Raw genomic sequence first — 8,220 nt, forward strand, 5'->3', positions numbered from 1 at the left:
TGAAATCTCTTTCAGTGTAAATTTTACCAGAGAGGTGACCATATGCTTAGACTCTCGGAGTGACCTGACTCACCCAGAGAATGGACCTTCAGCCTCTGGAGTCCTGGGCCACCAATTCCTCAGACCCTGAAGAGAGGCTGCGGGTGGCTTACCAGTTTCCTCCTGACTGCTCTATCCCTCTAATTACCTGCAGAATTCTGAGCAAATTCCTGAGGTCCCTTGGGAGTCCTGAAGTGCATTAGAATATTTTATAGCAAAGTGAAACAGAAAGGTAGAAAGCAGTGGGGAAAGAACCAGAGAATCATCCATTATTTTTTTAATCAGACATCATGTGTTTAACTCTCCGGCTGTGGCCAAGAATTCAACAATGTGACACTAAAAATGGCCAACAGTATGGTGCCAGAACTGTGTCGAGTATTTTAAATATATTAAATTATTTAATGCGTACGACACTCAGGGTGTATCTCCATTTTATAGATGAGAAAACTGAAGCACAGGGATAGTACAGAATTGCTCAAGGCCACACAGCTAGGAAGAGCCAGAGCTGGGATTTAAACCCGGGAAGTCTGGCTCTAGATCATGTCTCTTTAATAAATGTGTGACATTTAAGACGTAGTTCAAGATATGTCAATCTGGTTGGGGAAGACAAGTGAGCAGTTGATCTTGCAAGGCAGTATCTCTTGCATTATCCCAATGATGTTAGAGTTTAGAGGAAGGAGAGAGGATATGTGCTGGGATTAGCCAAGGTTGAGAAATGGGCACTAATGCATATTGAGCATTTTAGAAAAGGTTCTTGGAGAAGGTGAGATGCCCCCTGCTGGTTGAGCAAATTCAATTTGCTCAAACTGAACCGAGTCAGAGGGTCAGTTTTTAATGAGCATATCCCCTGCTCTTGCTTTAGGTCCATGAAAGACTTTACTGGGGGAAAAAAAAAGTCAGTTTTTCTCAGCTCAAGGGGACTCTGGTTGCTAAGCAACCTATACATTAAATTTGGGAATCTTCTTTTACTCTAGGGATGACTTTCCAGCATACTGGACATTCATAATTCACTGTGAATTGGAATATTAAAATTTAAACATGGAGAGGCTATAAATTTTAGTCTTCCTGCACATATTTTTAAAAATGGAAATCCTGATGAGTTTATTTTACTGAGATGTTTTTTGCAACTCACCTACTTACAAATGTATTCAATATCAATTCTTAATCATTTCACACGCTAATTTGGCTAATTGGCAAATGGAATTGCATTTCAACTACTTCCTGTTTACCGTCAGATACCTCAGAGTCATCCCTTCCTCTCCTTTCTGACTTCCTGCATTTCCTTAGTTACCAAGTCTTGTAAATTCCACCTTTGGAAAGCTTCCTGAATCAACTTCTGCTTCTTTTTCTTGACCTGACAGATTCGAGGGATACTTCTAGTCCTCATCATTTTTCATTTGGAAGATGTTTTGTCATTTTGCTATTTCAGTGGACTTCTCATTTATCTTTCTGCCCTTACTTTCTCTTGCTTTGGATCCCTCTTTCCCCTTCCCTACAGTGCCTCCCTTGAGCTGTCCTTTTAAAACACACATCTGACCATATTACTCTTGCTTCAAAACCTTCACAGTTCCCTGCAGCTTACGATAGAGTCCAGACTCCTTTTTTACAGCATTCAATCCTCTTACCACCTGGCACCGTCCATACTTTCTCTGCTCCTCCTCCAGCACACCCTTCCTCTGGCCACACAAAACTTACAGCTGTTGTCTGGGCAATTTTCACGTCTTCGTTTTCCTTCTTTCCATCCACATTGGTGAAGTTTCAGTCATTGTTCAAAGCCCAACCCCCATGCACCTGCTCACTGCAATTGTTTTAATTGCCTGCTCCTGTGGGTTCTTCTTTTTTTTTTTTTTAAGATTTATTCACACACCGTACAATCATCCAAAGCACACAATCAATTGTTCACATTACCACCATGTAGTTGTTCATTCACCACCCCAGTCTATTTTTAAACATTTTCCTTGTACCAGAAAATAAGACTAAAAAAAAAAGAGTAAAAAAAAAAACACCCAAATCATCCCCCTGCTCCTGCCCTATTTTTCCTTTAGTTTTTTGCCCCCTTTTTTCTACTCATCCATCCATACACTGGATAAAGGGGGTGTGATCCACAAGGCTTTCACAATCACATTGTCACTCCTTGTAAGCTGCATTGTTACACAATTGTCTTCAAGATTCAAGGCTACTGGGTTGTAGATTGATAGTTTCAGGTATTTACTTCTAGCTATTCCAATTCATTAAAACTTAAAAAAGCGTCATCTATATAGTGTGTAAGAGTGCCCACCAGAGTGACCTCTTGACTCCATTTGAAATCTCTCAGCTACTGAAACTTTGTTTCATTTCATTTCACATCCCTCTTTTGGTCAAGAAGATGCTCTCCATCTCCTGTGGGTTCTTACAGCATCATGAGAACACATCACACTGTATTACAGTTATTTGATGGCACGTTTCTCTTCCTAGCCCAGCATTTTGTTTTCAGACCGTGAGACATTTGACCAATGATGTGCACATGGGACCCACCACCACAGGCCATGCCAAGCGCTCCAGCTGGGTCCACTCCCTGGGCCTCCACACATTGGGGTGCATGGACACTGGTAGCCTTGTGGGGCTAACCTTGAACCTGTTCTCATTTATTTCTTTAAAAGGCAAGTCACTTGCAAGCACCCCTTTGCTAATCTATGGCAAATAGTAGATGATTTGTGATAAACTTCCCCCTGACCCTGAAATGCTGGTGTGCCTCGGTGCTGTCTTTAAGAACAGATGTGCTAATCTATAAGGCCTTTAAGAACAGGGGATGTGCTTTATCTGCCTTTCTAATCCCAACTATCTTACACAATGCCTGCTATATAGTAGACCCTCAATAGATTCTCATGATGTAGGTATCAAGAATACTTGTGTTCTTATTGATCATTTTTATTTGGGAATAAATTTAGTTTTCCTATAGCCATAGACAAAAATTAAAGGGTCTTTACTATGAACTAAGTGGTTGCTAAGTCCAAAGACTACTGGGTTATCATAAGGACCAGGGGCCACATAAATGGGCTCCATTGCCCAAAATGGGACAATTGAGCATCAAAAAGCATAATAAATGCAATTGGTATAAACACCTCAAACACACACACACACACACACACACACACACACACACACACACACTTATTTTCGTAAGGATATCATAATGTGGTAGGGGGAAAATGTTCTAAAGATTGGCACTTAAAGAGCATAGAAAGTGTTTCTGGTTAACCAAGTAGTCCAAGTTGATAAGGGAGAATTCTTTACACAGAGTCTGTCCTAATTGTGGAAGAAATTATTGAATTTGGAAATCACCAAATGATTGATGAAATACTTGCATCAAGCAAAGGCCATTGATGGAATAAGCTATTTGATGAAAGGGTGTTGGGGAACTTGACAGTGGATATTTCAGGTTCACACCATCTGAACCTGCTGATCAACTTCAGCATAACACAATTGGGGCATCTGGGTATTGTGGGGATTTTGATTGAAGCAACATGAAACTCACAGCACTAAATGTGCAGTTGTCTTCCAAAGAAAAAAAAAGTCAAATATGAATCTAATCAAGTCTAGAACCAGCTTCCATTTACAGGCAATATGAGGAACAGAGGAAAAAGCTAAGTAACACTAAAAAGGCTTCCAGAATGTGGGATGGTCTACACCACGGCTGTCCTGGTTTCTGCAACAAGTCAATGACTTGAAAAGGCTGATGGGGAGGGCAGACTGCTCTAGCTTGGTTTGTGTCCAGATGTGAACAGAGACGATGTACAATGAGCTAGTCAGGGAGGTATGATTTGGATGTGTCTCAGATGATACTGAGGAGTTGGTGGGTATTTTGTTAGTGTGACAACAGCATGTGGTTATATAGGAAAATGTTTTTTTTTTTTTAATAAAAAGATGTGCACTGAAGAATGTAGGAGTGAAATGACGCAATGTCTGAGATGTGCTTTAAAATATTTCATTGAAAAAGAGAAAAGAACATGAAGTAAAGCAAAATCTTGATAATTGTTGAATTTGGATGATGGGTATGAGGGGATTCATTTTATTATTCTCTGTAATTTTGACCATGCTTGAAAATTATATATGCATATAAAGTTATATATTCACATAAAATTTTTCCATGGTTCAATAATCAGTAACTGTACAATGAGACAAGACTCTCTGTTTGAGAAAAATTGCCAGTTTCTAGTGATGGCAACTCAGGTCTGTGTTAGAGTGTTTAATAGTACTTGCCTTAACCTGTTTAGTTTTCTGAGGCAGATGCGTTTGTTAGGGCCAACCCATTCCTCTGAATCAGAGTAATGTCATTGTAAAACTTCTCGTACTTTTAAAAGAAATTGTATGATTGTATGACATTTAAAACAGAACTTTTAATCTCAGGCATATTAGTCTTCAGGCAAATGATAATAATTACCCATGAAACTTGTTTGATCTTCAGAGCTGTTCCGGTTAGATATATAGACAGAACATTTTTGTTATCTATTTCAATTTGTTATTGAATGCCCTTGAAAGACATAATGCTGAGTTTATTTTAAAAGATCTAGGATTCAGATCAACTTTTCACTCAACTAGTCTAATTGAGGTATGAGCCCAATACAAGAACATACTTGCATTTGAGAAAATATCTAAATTTTACTCTTTACTAATTTTAGCCTAAAAAAGTCAATTTTAATTTAGTATCTTGTGTATTGCAAAGGAAACTATATGTTGTTTTGGGTTAGTCTTTGAAAGTAAACCATGATATTGAAAGACAAAAAAGGAAAATAAAACATGGAAAAATTCAGACTTCCGATTTTATCAAACAAATTCAATACAAAAACATTTCAAGGTTTACTATATTTTTCAGTGAGCTCTAATTTTGACAAAATGACTTCTACAGTCCTAACTGAAATAGACACCTATAATGTGCTTAAAAAAATACTAACCAAGTGACACATAAACAGAGTATTTCAAAGAACCCATTTTCAAATTACAAATCACAGTGAATATGTGTTGGATATTACTCAGAATCGATCCCTTGCACACAGTTTAAATGCAGCCTTTTAAAATGGTCACACTTCCCATCTCCCTTTCCTTCTCAGAGTCTCTCTTTAACACACAGTTCAAGTGTCGACCTGGGTTTGATCGGATTTGTTGGAAAGGGTTCTTCCTGTGCTGGTTCTGCACTATTCTTTAAGGATCCGCATTCCTTTGCCCGATACACACTGGACCTTAATTTCCCTCTGCATAGCTCATGTAGTTTTCCATTGCACTCTCAGGATGTTATTTGGAAGCGCTAAATGCAAACACACCTCTCTGTTTATCATTTCAAATTGGCACTGGTGAGATCAAGGATACTAAAAATCCAGAGCTAAAGCTCCTGACCAAATCAGTTGCTGCCTTCGTTCTCCCAGTGAGTAGTTGGCTGGAAAACAGGTAGTTGGATCAGAGTAAATTTCTTTTTTTGTCCTGGTGCAGTGCCAGGTGGAGGTGCTTTTGAAAACTGACCTGTCCACAAAGAGGGAAAAGGCCAGAGTGGGGATAAGAAGGAACAAATATCTTGGCTTCTGTGGTCAGTGGCGTCCCAGAGAATGACTCTTCTCCTTTCCATAGGGTGAAATCTGCAAAAAATTCCCGATTTTAATATAAAGTTTGACTTAGGGGATAAAATCCCTGAGTCCTTCGAACATCATTAGAATTTCAAAACAGAATCAAGATTTCCTGAGCTGCTTATCATTCTGATGTTGACCATCTGGCCAGGCCTGTGTGAAAGTCATAGACAGCTTGGGAGGTCTTATTTCTGTTTATCATCCTTAAACGTGTCTGCTATGAGAATCTTCCTCCCTAGGTCAGGTTAAGCATTTGAAATAACACTGAGAAGAGCTCACACAGTCAAAGCAGGTAGGAGGGCTTCCTGGCACCTCAAAGGTGCTCATAAATTTATTGAATGAATGAATGAATGAACAGACAAGAATGAATGAATGAATGAGTTCTTATAGTTTTGCTGGTTTGTCATAATGCTTAAGGCTGACACGTATGCATCCTCCTCAGCATGGTTTGAACAGGATACAAAGGATATGGTTAGATGTGATATGAGGTTTGGGAGTCAGCACACCACAAACTTCAATAGGTTTTTCCTCTCTTCAGCTACCACCATCTGTGCAAACCTCAGAGTGGTTATTGATTACACTATGACCTTTTGGAAACGAGCAAGAGCAAAATTATGTCTTCAGTGTTAGTGTTACCGAGCCAAAGAGCTAGAAAGGGATCAGAAACCAAATAGAGAGGAAAATTCCTTTTCATTCTCATCTTAAAATTTTGATTTTCTTTAGGGAACATTCTGTGGTACAGCAAGATGACATAACCATAGGGTTTCCCCTGCCAATGACAAACTGCAGGGAACTTCTCATCTCCAGAATTCTAGAATTTTCAGGTTGGAAGAGATCTTAGGGGTTGGTCTCCACCTTTCTAACTATGTTCCTACAAAGCCGTGGTCTGCCCTGCTTCTCCAGTAGTGAGAAACTTCCTCTCCAGCATGGTGGCTTGTTTTATCTGTGGATTATTCTTCTTGGTTAGGAAGTTCTTCATTCTCACTGAAGTCTGCTGACTTCAAGTTCCACCAATTTATCCCGATCCTTGCAATTGAGACTGTGCAGAACATACTTTTGTATATGATGACTCAGCAGATACCTGATAGCGATGATTAACACTGGATTCTCTGATAGCATGCTTTCTTTTCCCCTCCCTCCATTCTGAATTTTCTCTAGTTTATTCTTATTTTTTAAAAGAACTGTATTGAGGTATAGTTTACCTAAAATAAACTTCACATAATTAAAGTGTGCAATATGATGAGTTTTGACAAAAGTTTACACCTACAAAATCATGATATCAGATATTCCCATCACATCCATAAGTTTGCTTGTGCCCCTTGCAATCTGTTTGGCTTCTTTCTCTTAGCATAATTATTTTGATATTCATCCATGTTGTTATGTATCAGTTCATTTCTTTTTATTGCTGAGTAGTTTCCATCCTATGGCTATATCACAATTTTTTGATCTATTCACCTGTTGATGGACATTTTATTTGCCAGTTTTTGGCTATTATAAGTAAAGCTTCTCTGAACATTCTTGTCTAATCTTTGTGCGGACATAAGTTTTCATTTTGGGGGGTAGATACCTAAGAGTGGAATCGATGGGTTGTATGGTAGGTGCGTGGTTCACATTTTAAGAAATTGTGACACTTCCAAAGTGATTGCGGCATTTTGCAGTCCCAAGCCATCAGTATATGATAGTTCCAGTTGCTCTATTTGGGATTCTCAGTCTCTTTAATTTTTCCATTCTACTTGGGGTGTAGTGGGATTTAATTGCTTTTTGAATTGTATTTCCATAATGACTAATGACGTTCTACATCTTTTCGTTGGCCATTTGTGTATCTTCCTTTGTGAAGCTTCTGTTCAAATTTATTGGCCATTTGTATACCTTCCTTTGTGAAGCTTCTGTTCAAATTTTTTATTAGGTTTGTCTTATTAGTTAGCTGTGAGAGTTCTTAATATATTCTAGATAAAAGTCTTTTGTCTCACATTACGTTGCAAATATTTCCTCCCAGGCTGTGGCTTGCTTTTTCATTTTCTAAACAGTGGCTTTCCAAGAGCAAAAGTTTTAACTTTTTATTAAATCAAATCTATCTTTATGTTCTTTCATGCTTCATGTTTTCTGGGCCTTAGGAGATCTTTGTCTATCCAAAGTCATAAAGATTTTCTCTTATTTTTTTCTAAATACTCTACAGTTTTTAGCTTTTGCACTTATGTTTATGATACCTTTCAAGTTAATTTTTATATATGATGGAGGTAATGGTTGGTGTTCATTTTTTTCCATGTGGACACCAGTTGTTCCAGTACCGTTTTTTTTTTTTTTTAATTTTCTTTACCCATTGAATTACTTTGGCACCTTTGTAAAATATCAATTGACTACATAAATGTGAGTCTGTTTCTTGAGTCTCTGTTCTTTTCTATTTATCTTTAATTTTATCTTTCTGCTAGAACCAAAATATCTTAGTTATTGTGGCTTTAAAATAAGTCCTGAAATCAATTAAGGTAAGTCTTCCAATTTGAACTTCTTCCTCCTCCTCCTCCTCTTCTTCTTCTTTTCATATACATTCTAGAATCTACATGTCAATTTCTGTATAAAAGACAGCTGG

General features: G+C 38.1%; 1 protein-coding gene across 5 annotated transcripts in view; it reads left to right on the forward strand.

Annotated features, from left to right (window-relative positions):
- CALN1 (calneuron 1) overlaps positions 1-8,220 on the forward strand; it is a 494,531-nt gene that overhangs the window by 128,847 nt on the left and 357,464 nt on the right. The window lies entirely within an intron of this gene.

The sequence above is a fragment of the Choloepus didactylus genome, chromosome 21 (assembly GCF_015220235.1).
Source record: "Choloepus didactylus isolate mChoDid1 chromosome 21, mChoDid1.pri, whole genome shotgun sequence".
NCBI classification, from domain to species: Eukaryota; Metazoa; Chordata; class Mammalia; order Pilosa; family Megalonychidae; genus Choloepus; species Choloepus didactylus.